The sequence below is a fragment of the Aythya ferina genome (assembly GCF_964211825.1).
Source record: "Aythya ferina genome assembly, chromosome: 1".
Classification (NCBI taxonomy): domain Eukaryota; kingdom Metazoa; phylum Chordata; class Aves; order Anseriformes; family Anatidae; genus Aythya; species Aythya ferina.
Window position 1 is genome coordinate 65,951,766 of NC_140296.1, and position 14,049 is coordinate 65,965,814.

Consider the following 14,049-nt stretch of genomic DNA (forward strand, 5'->3'; position numbering starts at 1 on the left):
AGGTGAAAATGATACTGAGTTGGTGTAGATGAGTGCTGGGAAGGGTTGGTGTGGTGGTTTTACTCAGGTGGGCAGCCAAGCTCCACCACAACCGCTCTCTCACTCCTCCTCCTCCAGAGGAAAGGAGGAGAAAATACAGTAAATAGGGCTCAAGGGTTGAGATAAGGACAGGGAGATCACTCAACAATTATCGTGAAAGGCAGAACAAACTCAGTATAGGGAGATTAAAGAAATTTAATGCCTATTACTAACAAGTTAGAGCAGTGAGAAACAAAGAAAACAAACACCTTTGCCCCATCCACCCTCTTCTACCTCCTCCCCCTCGAGCAGCTCAGGGGAACAGGGAATGGGTGCCACAGTCATCCCTGACCACCCCTTCATGGTCATTCTCTGCCCCTGCTCCACACGGGATCCCTCCCATGGGATGCCAGCCTTCCTGAACTGAGCCTGCAGGGGCTGCCCACAGGCAGCAGCTCTCCAAGCGCTGCTCCCACATGGCTCTGTACCATGGGGTCTGTCCATCCCCCTGGAGCAAACTGCTCCAGTACGGGTCCCCCACGGGTGGGCGGCAGCTCCCCCCAGACCCCCTGCTCCTGCGTGGGCTCCTCTCTACGGGCTGCAGCTCTGGCCCGGGGCCTGCACCACCAGGGGCTCCTCCACAGGCTGCAGCGTGGAGATCTGCTCTATGTGGGACCCATGGGCCGCAGGGGGACAGCCTGCTCCACCAGGGGCCTCTTCACAGGCTGCAGGGGAACTTCTACTCCGTGCCTGGAGCACCTCTGCCCTCTTTCTGCACTCACCTTGGGGTCTGCAGGGCCGCTTCTCACTCCTCTCTCTCCCAGCTGCTGTTATGTAGCAGATTTTTATTCCTTTCTTAATTCTGCTTTCACAGAGGTGCAAACAACATTGCTCATTGGCTCAGCTCTGGGCAGTGGCGGGTCCCTTTGCAGCTGGCTGAATCTTCTCTTATCTAATGTGGGGCAGCTTCTGGATTCTTCTCAAAGAAGCTACCCCTGCAGCCCCCTGCTACAAAAACCTTTCCACGTAAAACCCCATACAGTCAGAGGCCAGATGTTAGCAGCAGTGGAGGAGGAAAACTTAAATCTCAGAGACAACACATTTCTGTCAGTTGTTTTCTCTGCAACAGCATATTAGACAAGCTGCAGCCCCATTTCCAAATACATGTGACTAGTTTTAATGCTGCCCCAACAACCACTGCCCTCTAGCCCTACAGTTGTTTGGGAAATAAAAAGCACAGGAAGCCACTGAAGCCTCTCACCACACTTCATGAAGGTGTCTCTGAAAGAACCCAAATTCCCTGCCTCTTTTAATTGGAAACCTGAAAGCTCTGCTAAGGGTACTACTTTCTGAAAAATTTCCACTGTTGAAGAATAAATTTATAATACAGTTGCTAACAATTTCTGCCTTTGAATAGACTGTACTTACTTTTTTTTTTTTTTTTTTTTTTTTTTTTTTGTGTGTCACTAGTAGTCAAGAAATCATCTAGCAAAGTAATTTTTATTTATTTATTTATTTATTTGTTTGTTTGTTTAGGCAGATAATTTATGACCCCAACTTCTATCTATAAAACCAAATGATTATCTTGGGGTAAGGAAAATTAGTTCATGGTCATATGTTCTGTGACAAGTTACTTCTGTGCATGTTGGAGGGCATAGAATGTATTAGTTTCCTTCTTACACTCCAACATACTTGCCTGTGCTGGGGCCCAATAGGTTCTTCAACATTCTTGCTACTCAAGGCAACCATAAAATCCAAGATCTGAGACCATTGTTTGTCACTGAATGACAGTGACTTAAGCTCTCGATGTAGGCAGGAATTATAATTTTGTGTTATAGCTCTGAGCTTCAAAATTTACCTGGTCTCTCTCTGTATGATTTCCGTTGAATAAACCATGGTGCTTGGGTGTCTGCTGTGGGGGTGGGGTGTACAAGCAGTGCTATTTGCTGTTCATCTTAGAAACTCAGCTGGTACAGACTTCCTAATTAACATGTTCACAAAAGCTGGCTGCAGACATGTTGTCTGAGAATTACGGGTGGCTGATAGACATTCATGCAAGAGAAAGCAGCTATTAAAAAGAATATTGACTAATATTCATGCATGTTTGGGTGCAGGCAAGTGGATTTCTTCATTAATAAACCTCACTTATTAACACAAAGGTCATCCTGAAATAATTTGCTATGAAACCACAACCTGAAACTTTTCCTTGGATTTGGTTCTCCTTTTGCCTTGTTCCCTCAGGACATGCCTACCCAAAACCTATCACTCTGTCTGTCATGATTTCTCTTATATCTCTTATATCTGGGTGCAATAATGAGCCAGCTTTGTTACTGAGTCAGCAAAAAAAGACCTTTCCTGCTTTCCCAGCTGGATCAACACCTGCCAGGAGGGTGAGGAATCTCAGGCAAACACTGCTAGAGGTAAGAAGAAACACAGTTCTGACTGTGATTGGAAAAAAAAAAAAAAAAAAAAAAAAAAGCATGTGTTTTGATTAAGCAGTACAGCTCCCACAAAGAAAACTCTTTCTAGTCATATCTGGAAGCCATCATAATACTTGGATGCTAAGATAAGAGGCACTAAAAGGATGTTAAATTATATAAATATTACCGTGGTTACTTTGTAACTTAGTATGCCATTTACATTTCTGAAGGAATAATAGCAGACTTTTATATATCCAGTGCCACTTGTGCCCATTAAGTAGGCCCCTCAGACCCCTTGGTTGTTAACACCTGGAATAAGGAATGAAGTAGGAAAGACTAGGCACTGTAAATTTGTGATATAAACATATAATTCTGACAAGTTAAAAATGTGTTTGTGTATCTCATGCAACAGTGTTCTTACTGTACTGTGATGACACTGGCAAGCATGATACTTGTGCACCTATCGAAAGTCCAAAAGAAGAGACCATTTTGGTCAATCTGATCAGTACAATTTTCACTTTCTAAATACAGTTTTTGAGATAAAACAAATGTCTGGAGATTTTAGCTATACTGATTGCTGAATTTTCCATGTATTGCTCACTTTGTTTTCCATCCTGTAAGGTATAATCAGTGGGAAAATAATGAAAGTTGTTATATTGGGTGACCCAACTGAGGACACAACATCTGCAGAACAACCACAAGCGAGACCATTCTGGAGACAGAAGTGTTTGCTTCAGCCCTGTTTCTCTTTTCAGACTGTCTGAAGACTCAGGCATATTCTATTTTTCTTAATCTGTGTATGTGTATAAGCTTAATTTACAAACCAAAAGTGTAAAATGTGTAGTCATTTGTAAACAGAATCTTAGATTTTGCTCTAAACACAACTTCAATGGCAGAGAAAAACTTGTGGAAAGATTACCTTTTTAATGACTCTATGCCCATTGAATCTTAATATGTTATAAAACCTTTGTAAAGAGGAGGTAGGGCCTCATAAAGTCAGGTTGGGCTAAGCATGTAGAAAGAATGTTATTTTTGTGCCTAGGAAGAATGTTATTTTCGTGCCTTATACGGGAAAGAAGTATCATACAGCTTTCTGTCAGGTAGACGTGAATGAAAGACAAATCTTTCTGGTTATATTCAGTAGTATGAAGAGGTCAAATACAAGCTGCCATAGGGAAAAAAAAATGATTCTGCCCCAAGGTAAAGTGGAAACCTGTCTGATATTTAGAATCATTCATCTTGCAGACTGCGAGGTGCAAGTATATGTTCTTACTGAATGGAAAGAGTTGTTCATGCTATGACTATGACAGGGAACCTGAAGTTGTGATTAAAAGTCTTCTAAATTTCTCAAAAGCTGAGTGATGGGTCTCTGGTCTCCACCCCTTCATTAAAGGAAAGAGCTACTGTTAAAACAGTTGAGACGGAAGAGCATGATGCAGCACCAAAAAGCTCAGGCCTAACACATCGGTCTCATTTTGATGCTTCTTGCTTTCAGTATGAACCCTGGTGGATACTACAGTTTCTACAAGTCTTCCTTGGCAGCATGAATTGTGCAGTCAGTGTGGAGTAATACAGTTCATCATTTCAAAAGGAGACTTTCAGACTACCAGTGGTATCTCGGGTAATTGCAACAAGAAAGAACACTAAAGGGACTAACGTAGATGTGTAGTGGTGTACCTTACTAGAAGGCTTCTTGAGATAATATCTAACCCTTGCCTACCAGTACACTGAGTAAGAGACTCATGATTGCCACCGTAGTAGGAAATCTCTCATGTCTAAATCTGCCAGAGAAGGCTAGATTATAACAGGAAGTCTCCAGCCATCACAGAGCTAAGAGACAACGTGTATATGTATGCCCAGTATATGACAGACACAGGAATACTGGGAACCTGTGTACTCCTCAAGTCCTGCTGTCTCAGAAAAGCATTTGGAGGAATTCTGTGGAAAACAAATTTAAATTAAAACTGAAGGGGAGAGTGTGGGTAGTTACTTGAGATCAGGAACTCTTGGTTCCAGTTCTTTAGTTAATTTCTTAACAGATAGGTATGATAGATCAGCTGAGCAAAATAGGCAGCCACAAAACACTGGACTCTAGTGAGCTTGCTCAGGTGATAGAACTGGTGCTAAGCAAGTATTTGATGAACTATACAGAGACTTAGTACCAGAGACAAGGGGAAGAATTTAAACCCAAACTACGCTATGATTCTATGAATTTCAGATGCATGTTATGGGGCTTAAAACTATCCTCAGGCATGATGTCAGTGTCCTATAGCTGTGTCACACTCCTCTAGTTACGGTGGCTGTATAGCTTAGTTCAGGTGACAATATTGGCTATCATATATACATATATCATATGATATATATATATGATATATATAATCTGTCTGTTAGATACTGATCTCTTCTTCTTAAAGATGAAGAAGGGCTTTTTAAGTTGTCATACTCAGAAGAACTCTGTGTTATTTAGTAATTCTAGAGATGAAACCACTGCTCTCAGCAGGAGTGGGATCTCAGCTACAAGGTGAAAGCCTTCCCAGAAACTTCTTTGCTACCACATGGAGAAGAAAACAATGGAAGTTTCTAAACACCCAGGAAAAGAAAAAGGTGAGGGAAGAGACTTACATACTTGTGATTCATTGGGGCAGAGGTATGTTCCTCATTCAAAGCTAGCATTGGCACATCTGTGTGGCATTGCATATTATGTATACATATTATGTATATTAGAACAGTTGCTTAAAAAAGGCAGAGTGAAACTAAAACAGGTTTTCAGGAATATCAGATTAATTTAATTTGAAAGAATCTCCAAATGAAGAAGAAATTTTTCAAAACTGGTCTATAGTTTTCATAATAAAAAGTTTTTTTCAAACCTGAACTTTAACTGCAAGGTTAATACTATCCAAGCAACAACAAATGTGCAGAGCTACAAACAACACTTTCAGAAGACAAAAGAAACACTTAAAATATGTCACTAGCAGTTTAATCTAGTGTGACAATTTCAGATATAGTTCATCTTTGTATTTAAATTAAAACTGGCAAAAATGTGTAGGAAAACATAGGTAGGCATGTTTCTAGTGTACATTTAGATACATATATTCAAATATTTATGAAAAAACTTTAGAAACTAATAAAAACTCAAAGTCCATATACCCTGCATATTTGATTGCTTCACACAGGATATGGTATTTCCTTTCAGCTGTATCACATACGCAAAACAATGAAGAATACTAATAATAAAATAAACAGCAGATACAGTATAAAGTAGATTTTTCTTTTTGGGACTCTCATTTATACTAGATAATTTGCAATTAATACTTTATGAAAATTGCCTGTTTTGTATGCATGAGCAGACAAAAAGCTTCCTGAGAGCATCATTGTTTCCTTAACGAAAGATACAATGCCAGTGACATTATCAGCATTATACACTTGAACCACAGTTGGTGGAGACGACATCTTCTATAGTGTGCTGTCATGCATTTAGGACTAAATCTTATTGCAGCAAGTGGATGTTTTGCCACTGAATTCAAAAGGATACAGATTTGGCCCTCATTACTTGCCTCCATTTCTCCATCTAATTAAAGCATTTGAATGCTGACAGGTCACTGGAATGAATGCCCAATTAATTACTGATTTGTTCATCATAGCCACAGTCTGAATGCTGTGAGTTTATACTTTAGACTCAAAATGATTCCTCCTTGGATATGAGCTGTGCTCTAAACAATCAGACTTTTTTTTGCATGACACACACACAAAAAAAGGTTTTTTTTTTTCTTATTTTTTTAGATATGTTAACTTTCTACTTTCAATATATAGTAGGGATAACAGAGAAACTTTTCCTATAGCCTATGCAACATACATATCTGTTAAATACAAAGTGCATGTTGTACAGTATGTTGACTTTTCTGCCAGTAAAATTAACAAATATGCAAATTAAAAAGGATGCCAGAGCACTAAAGTAACATCTGCTAACCAAAGTAAAAAGTAATGATAATGATAATAAATAAGGAAAGACAAAAGTATTGTATGAGGTGGACTTTTATCCAGCTGTGCATTACCATAAAAGAGTTATGAAAGAAGGTTATCCTATTAATAGTCATTCTCAAACATGTTCAGAAAGCAATTTTTAAGCATCAAAAATCATGCTTATCACAATGTGTTTTCCCCATTTCTGTTATACAGAAGTCCTTTAGGAAGGCATTGGGAGAGCAGGGTATTGAAAGTAAAATTGATTGTGTGAAGGATTTTGAAATGTGGATTTGTTCTTAAGAACAACTGCCAGAAAACAAACCTACAAGGATCTCCTCTCTTTGCAAAGCAATTGTTACCCCAAGGCTGTCTTCCTACAGGTCTTTACAGGATGAGCAGGACAGCTCTGAGGTCCCTGAAGCAGTTTGCAAGAGCTGCCCTTGCTCATGGACTCTGAGCAGCCAACATTTCCCATCACGTAGCTGCCAAGGAGCTGGGCAAATGACCTTGCTGATAGGAGGGTAGACAGCAAGACTTCCCTGGAATTGTTTCAGCTCCCTTCAGTCATAGGGTCTCACTGACTCGGGTGTAATTCAAAATATACACCAATACACCACCCATGTTAGCAAAAACAATGCTTCATGACAGGCACAGCTTACAACCACTATGGAGTTTTGTTTGCAGATTTATTGGTGTGGTGGATCAATGTCACGATGCCTTTAGATATTTATATGTGTAGAGGTTGTATTATCCTTATTACACAATGTCAAGATGTTGACTACAGTAAGCAGTACATGGGTGAATGCAACGCTGACCTTGATGATTGTTCCACAAATTGGAAGTCAACAATCACCATTTAGAAGCAGAAATTGGATAAAGCCTGTGGCTAAATGATTATGACATTCCAACTCTTTCATTTTAATATTAACTTTTACTTCAGCATTGATAGCAAAACATTCTTTTTGTCTTCTTAGTGACTTTCACATGCTGAAACAATAGAATGAGCTAACTGCCAATAATGGTGTATTATGTATGGATGTGCATATTATCACCTTCCTGTCTTCCCCTCTTATGTCCTTACTCTTCAAGGAAGTTTAATTATCATTTAGTGAAACCTTGCTCTGGAATAAAAGCTGTCTAAACTTTCTCTCAGGCAGTTTGCGTGGTCAGTCCCTGCATGTAAAAACATGCCAACCATTTGGGTGTCATTCAAAATACCTTCTCTGTTCTTTCACTTTCATAATATCCATCACCTTATGCATGGTCCTTCTAATCAGATTCCCTGTGGTTCTATCATTTACAGTTCACATGAAGGTAATACCATCTCATCTCCAGCAATCCCTGACAATTAAATCTTCTATCTCATGTGATGAATTACCTCATTTTTCTTCCTTCTTTCCCGAGGAAAATGTATATAGTACCTGAGATGCTACTTGAAGAAATAGCATGGAGTAGTTTGCAGTCCTCCAATAGATCTAAGAACATGGTACATCTTAAAACGAAATACAAAATATTACTTTGCTCATGCTGAAGAGGATAAATGAAATTAAGTACATAATGTACACAGAAGAGATTTTTTTTTTCCCCAGACATTCATTCATTGTCTAAATAGTGTATGAGAAGTCTGTGAGAACTCAACAACTTTATAGTTTTGACTATAAAGCAGAGTAACAGAAACATACTCAGCTGGAATGAAATGTAGGCAGACTGACTATTACTATTCTTGCTGCTTTTAGAGCACATATATGGACTTTTCCTTCCTTTCCCTCTACTTCTGATGTAAAGAAACAAAGCAGGCATTAAATTGCAATACAGGTCAGAGACCTCAACTATTAAATAGGTACAGTTTCACTTTGTAAAATAGTGTAACTCAAGACTTGAGCACTTCAGAAATGGTTCAAAATGGAAAAAACAGCAAGACAAATGAAAAGTGATTTCCCATAGTCATATGAGTTACTAATAACTAATATGGCTTTTAGAAATCTAAGAAGATTATTATTACTTCATTGTCCCAAAAGAGTCTATGTCATTTATGAAATGCTTTTCTTTCATCTCAAGAAGGAATACAAATAATACAATTTCCTCTAGATAGTTAAAAAGTTGCAGGACAGTCCTAAAAATATGCATAATTTGGAATATCCTCCTTCAAACAAGAGCTTCATCACTTTCTCTGTTCATGAACACTTTAATATGTCTGAACAGTAATAGATCAACATTGTTACATTTATTATACTTTAGTTAGGGAAAAAAAAAAAAAAGATTGTCTTTCTAAATAAAGATTTTTTTTTCCAACTGTGAAAATATGGATTGCATGGGTGACATATACTGACTTTCTATCTTTGCCTGAAAGTCAGTGAATATGGAACATCTAATGTTTCAATTAAGTCTAATATCCTTTAGAATAGTTCTTCCTTGCTCAACCTAGGTTTAGAAGAACAAGTATCTGAGAACTATGGAAGACTCTTCGAACAAAGCTGCAAAAGGAACCTTGCCAAAAATAAAGAAAAAATCCTGTTTTTGCCTCATTTCCTAACCAGTTTTACAGACTCAGTAGATTCAGAAGCTTTGGAAACATTTCAGCTACTCTTCCCAAATGTCAAGGTACTTATCCAAACTTTTTGGTCTGTTCATGTTAAATGCAAAACAGACATTTCCTCCATCTCCATTTATAAATCTGTAATCACTCTTATGTTACTTGTTAATACAGTAACCACTTTTTTATTGTACCAGGACTAAAGAGTAGTTTGTGTCTAAGTAAACTTAAGTATTACTATTCCAAAAGTACAATTTGGGTCACTTAGAATATTCCAAAAGCATCCAGTATTTATTTATGCTCAAGCAACAACAGTGGTCAAAATATTTTAGAATCCATAGGGAGCAGGAATATGGAAAATATTACTGTGTATTTATATAAATCAATGATACAGCTTCAAGTTAATACTGGATTCAATGTTGGGAACTTTGGCTTTCAATAAGGAAAATAAGAAGGAAAATAAAAACAGTCAAAATAGCCGGTAAAATAATGTGTAGTGGGAAAATACAATTTTTGTCTTGTAGAAGAGGGACCACGTAAAAAGTCATACAAAATAGTAAATGGTATACATGGGATAAGAAGCTTCTATTTATCCTGTTCAATCACAGTACAAAAAAAAAAAAAAAAAAGAATGAAACCAAGAAAATGTCACCTTTTCAACGTAAGGTACCATTAGTTTCAAAATCTGATTATCACAAGGTAATGGTGAAAAGATCAGAATTGAAGTTCTACATATTAAAAATAAAGAAAAGGGTAATGGAAAGGAACTGGATTCCTTAAATATTGCATAAACAGCATTTTGGCAAACAGTCTTTAAAAGGAAATACTTGTCTTGGGAAAGATTGTCCCATATTTACTTGTTGTAGGCAATATTCCTGCAGCTTTTTAAAAGCCAACTAAAACCAGTGAGTGAAAAGATCTTGCTTTTGCTTTATTATTATTATTATTATTATTATTATTATTATTATTATTATTTTCCAGTATAATTTCTGTGAACCCTTATTTCTTTAGTATATTGAATCTTTCCAACCTTGGTGGATTTTACTTAAAATCTGACCAAATTAATGTAACAATTCCTCATTAAAATACAAGAAAGATTGACTCAGCTTTCATAAAATGAGAATGGGAAAAATATACCTTCTTTCCTTGGAAACAATGGCCATATGATTTACCAGTTCTACAGCAAGTGAAGAAAAATTGAACTAGGTGAAAACACTTGATTCAACACAGTACCTTTCAAAGGTACTTTGAAAACTAAGGTTTCTTGAAGATCTCATACAAAAAAAAAAAAAAAATTATATATATATATATATATATATATATATATATATATATATATATAAAAGACTTGTTTTTGTCCTGACTGGAACAGGAATCCATGCTTATTTTCAACAATTTTCACTGTGAATTCTGTGAACTAATGAACATTTACAGGTAGAAGAGAAACTATGGAGGACAGAGAGAAATTAAGATTTCTGTTCCCTACTGACTTTGACTTTGTAGACTCTCTTCTTGATTGTGACTTTTTCTATTGGAGTTGTAATCATTAATGTAAGCTAATTTATACATAATTAGACGTATCTCCATTTAACAGTTCACATCTTGCATATGTACTCACACAGAAAGTGCCTGTAAGACAGCAGAAACCATGGAAAGCAGTCTGACTAACCTGAAGTATATATACTAAACTGTTCAAACGACACAAGATGTAGTGTTCTTGACAAAGTGGACAGTACTTTCAGAAACATTTACATTTGTTTTTATTAAATTGATATTATGGTAATAATCATACACTTTAATATTATATGGACAGAAATCTTTGAAAATTTTACTTGTTTCACACAATCATTGTATCAGAGTAAATTAAGTTGGGAAGAGACCTCAATAGATCTCTTGTCCAGCCTCCCACTCAAAACAGGGTTTGTAGTAAGATCATACCAAGTTGCACAGCTGGGCTTGAAAATATCCAGGGATGGAGACTCTACAGCCACTCTGGGAGACAAGCTCAACTGCCCAACTGTCCTCAAGGAAAAAAAGTTCCTCCTTATATCCAGCCTTAACCTCTCTTTTAACTCACACCTTCTGTTTCTTGTCCTCCCACTATGTGCTGCTGTGAAGATCTTGGCTCTATCTCCTTAATGACTCCCTTCTAGATGTGGAAAGGTTTCTATGAGGTCTATCAAGGCAATCTCATCTTCAGTTTGAACAAGCCCGGCTATCTTGCTGTTACCTCATTTAACAAGTGCTCCTGCCACCAACCATTTTAGTGGTTGTCCAACAAACACGCCATTTTTTTTGGATATCTTTTCCTTGTGGGCGGTTGGGGAAAGAACTGAATGCAGTACTCTAGATGTGATCTAGCAACTGCTGAGATGGATGGATAATCATTTCCCTTGTTTTGTTGGCTACACTGTAGTTTGTACAGCTTGTACAGAGACTTTTCCACAGAGATGCTCCCTACCTAGTCAGTCTATTCCCAGCTTCCCTTCTCAGGTGTAGGATTTTGAAGTTCTACCAATATTGTGTTACAAACTTTTCTTGTTTATGAATCACAGAATGGTTAAGGTTACAAGGGAACTCTGAGGGCTATCTTGTCCAACTTCCCTCTGATTAGAGTGACCTAGTGCAAGGATAGAGACTCCACAGTCACTCTGGGCAACCTGTTCTATTGCTCAGTCACCCTCACAGGAAGAAAGTGTTTCCTAATGTTCCGAGGGTCCTGATGTTCAGAGATCCTGTGTACCAGTTTGTGCCCATTGCTTCCAGTACTGGCACTGGACATCACTGAAAAGAGCCTGTCTCTGACCTTTTTGCTCTCTCCCTTCAGGTATTTATAGAGATTGATGATATCCTCCCTCAGCCTTCTTCTCTCCACCTTGAACAGCCCCAGCTCTCTCAGCCTTTCCTCATCAGAGAGATGCTCCAGACCTTGATCATCTTGGTGGCCCTCCCTTGGACTCTATCCAGTATGTCAAGATCTCTCTGGTTCTGGGGAGCCCAGAACTGGGCGCATTATGTATGGTGTCACAGGTCCAGAGGGGAAAGCTCCCTTCCGTGTACCTGCTGGCAATACTTTGCCTAATGCAGTCCAGCATACCAAACTTTTTATGTATCTTGTAGGCATCAACTTTAAATGAGTTTTGGCTTTCCTAGCACCATCATTATGGGCCCAAATTTTATAAATTCATCCTTTGTATCTTGTCCCTGTTTTCATCTCCCATAGTCTACATTATTGTTGTTGTTGTTATTATTGTTACACTGAAGCTCAGGGGTGAGTTCCCTGTTTAGCCAACCTAATCTCCTAAATATCCCTACAGTTTTCCTGGGTATCATGATGACCTATACTTGTGCATGGAGGAGGTTGTCCTTGCAGACCTGTCAGCATTCCAGAGTAAATTCAGCTTTCAGAGGTGCCTCTCATGGTATTCCACCAGTTTCCTGAATAAGTTGCATTCAGCTTTCCTGAACTCCAGGGTTTATATTTAGCTACTCACTTTTCGTGCTTCCCCTAGGATCTTGGGTCCCACAATTTCGTAGTTACTACAGCCAAAGCTGATGTTGATTGTCTTGCCCCCAAGAAATTTTCCCTTGGCTGTGAAGAGCAGAACTACCTGAGATTTAAAAGATCTTGTTTTAAGAGGTAGTGTACGCACATGAGCTATGACTCCAATTAATACTCATGTGATGTTATGTTGCAGTCTTATTATGTACCAATAAGTCAGTATCCCTAAAATTCTTGAGACAAGCCCAATCTCAATAAGAGGAGGGGCTGGCATGAAAATACCCTAATGCTAACATCACTGGAAATGTGCCCCCTTCTTAATTATCCTCAACATTAAAAAGTTCACATACAAAAAGACCAAATGAAAAATTAAATGAAGATTTACATTATTCTTATAATCATTTTGGTTCTCATAAACATTTTTTTTTTTCATGTACAGTCTTAGAAAAAAAAAGTCTAGGAAATCATGGGAAAACTTTTGCATCGACTGACATTCTAGTGGAAGTTAAAGTAAATCAGTATTATTTTGAGACCGATTTTTTTCTGACTAATTTCCTCACTTCTCAGCAGGTGAGCTCTACTGCCAGTTAGAGTCTCACAGTGTTCAGCATCCATTCTGATGCAAACCTAAAAAGGCAAGTCTCTTGCTGTCTGGGGACAATGAAGTCATTAATCAAAATCACTCTCCATCTCCACTGATGATGGAGAAAAAAAAATCTGCCTACTATCAGGGTGGAAAACTAAACTAGAATTGCTGGGCTGTGTCTTCAGAAGAGGAAGTAATATGAAACAAGTTCTAGGGAAAATGATAGGAAGTGAAACACATCTCTGAAACTCAGTATCCTGGGGTTGATCTTTGGGCTTCATCGTAATTTAAGGTAGCTTTAAGGCTACTATGAGGTATTGTTAATTATAAAGAGCCACAAGAAGTCCTTCTGATGGTAGGCAATACCCAGGGCACAGAAACTCACAGTAAGTTCCTCTCTGGAAGTCATACCACATTGCTGAAGTGGAACTTGCCATGAGGAAAAAGGAAAAACAAACAAACAAACAAACACTAGCCTTGTATTATTACAGTATTCCTGTACATCAGATAACTCCTCATATAGATGATTAAGCTGACTTTAGGGCTGCTTTGTGCGACTACTGTTGCACAGAACAGGATGATTTCCACCAAGGATCTGTTTTATAAGTATTCTGAGTAGATAATGTTGAACTCATCAAAATGTTTTAACCAGTAATTCTAAAAGATGTGTGAAACTATACACATGTTATTGGTCTGCTACAGTTTCTACTCTGACTGGTCAATGGGATCTTACAGCTGTCTATGTTGGAAAAGTCCAGCAAGACTAATAGTGAGTGAATGACTGAGACACTCCACAGAGTATCTCTATCCACTGCAGAAATCATCTGCAGTAGGATGGGGAAGGAAAAACCACTAATACAAACGTTTAGATGCATTACCCCTTCTTGCTCTGCTACCTTTCTGACTTAAGCCAGTTACAGGCTTTTATGTAAGTGAAAACACTGAGTCGCTTAGGTGAGTTTTTTTTTTTGTAACATTTTCTTTCTGCTGACCAGTTATAAATAGGAGACCTAAAGTAAGATGAAAC

General features: G+C 38.1%; 1 protein-coding gene across 14 annotated transcripts in view; it reads right to left on the reverse strand.

The window, feature by feature from the left end:
* LOC311433935 (proprotein convertase subtilisin/kexin type 6-like) overlaps positions 1-14,049 on the reverse strand; it is a 412,148-nt gene that overhangs the window by 72,794 nt on the left and 325,305 nt on the right. The window lies entirely within an intron of this gene.